Genomic DNA, 1,375 nt, shown 5'->3' with positions numbered 1-1,375 from the left:
TGCACAATGGACTTACACCAACATGAGTGGACCTCAGCCGCACTCACATCAATGGCCATTAGATGAAAATGAGACAGTCGAGATGCGTGCACACGTGTACGCAAACCGAGGACCGAACCTAAGGCACAAATGCCATTCTAATAAAGCATGGCAAGGTATAAAACATGATATGCAAACATGCAAATTTCAGTACCAAAATATGATGCAAAACAGCCCCGAAACATGGAAACATGGCACCCGATGCATGAAATGAGACCTGAAACTCGAAACTAGGCGCTTGGAATGACTTATAGCTATACAAAGCATGCATTATTTGAATATGAAGCATAAAGACAGAATTAATGAAGTCCCAAAACATGCATATTTCCAGTTTTAAGAAAGGCCAAAAAGTGAACACAAATAGGGCTAAGTTAACATGCAAAAATGGCCCCAAAAGAGAGATAAAGAAGCAAGTAGCAGCTGCTGGCCCCAAACAATGAAGAGCCCTTCAAAAAAGTTGAAGAGGGGCTCAAAAAAAGGTATTTTACAGTTTATGGCTGAGCCCAAAACAGTGCACAAGTAAGCTTAAAATACTATGCAAGAAATAGGCCTAAAAGAAGGTTTAAACACAAAGTGTAAAAAGGGAGCCTCAAACAGAAAAATACCCTTGATCAAACATGAAGAGGGGATCAAAATATGACTATTTTCAGTTCGGGTCGGAGCCCAAAAATACAATCACAAGGGGCTAACAAAACATGCAAAAATAAGGCCAAAAGAGGGATAAAGAGGCCAGTGACAAAAGGAAGCCTCAAACAGTGAAGAGCCCTTCAACAATATTGAAGAAGGGCTCAAAATAAGCTACTTTTCAGTTTATAACCAAGCTTGAAACAATTTACAAATGAGCCTAAAATACTATGCAAGAAAGAGGCATACAAGAGAGGTAAAGAAGCAAGTGTAAAAAGGAAGCCTCAAACAGGGAGAGGCCCTCAAACAAACATGAAAAGGAGCTCAAAATAATGCTATTTTCAGTTAGGGTCGGAGCCCAAATATGCAAGAAAGAGGAGCTAATATATTGAGCAAAAATAGGACCAAAGAGAGGGATAGAAGACTTACCCTTAAAGACCAATGCTTCAACAACTCTTGGCTTGAGAAAAGGTGTTCCTTGCCTCTGGAAAACCAGCTCCAAGTGTTGGAAAGGATGGTGGGGAGGTGGTGCTATGTGGTGGTGTAGAAAGGGGCCAAAAAAAACAAAAGGGTTTTGATGCTTGGAATATAGAGAGAGAGAAATTAAATGTAGGAGGCTTAAACAAAAAATTTTTCTCTAACCCAAAATGCATCTGGAGCTGCTGGTTTTATAGAGGGAGGAATGGAGGAAAAGGGGGGAAAAATTGGGGGG

The sequence above is a fragment of the Camellia sinensis genome, chromosome 3 (assembly GCF_055761805.1).
Source record: "Camellia sinensis isolate YWXY chromosome 3, ASM5576180v1, whole genome shotgun sequence".
In the NCBI taxonomy this organism is placed as follows: domain Eukaryota; kingdom Viridiplantae; phylum Streptophyta; class Magnoliopsida; order Ericales; family Theaceae; genus Camellia; species Camellia sinensis.
Note: the sequence above shows the minus strand (reverse complement) of the source record.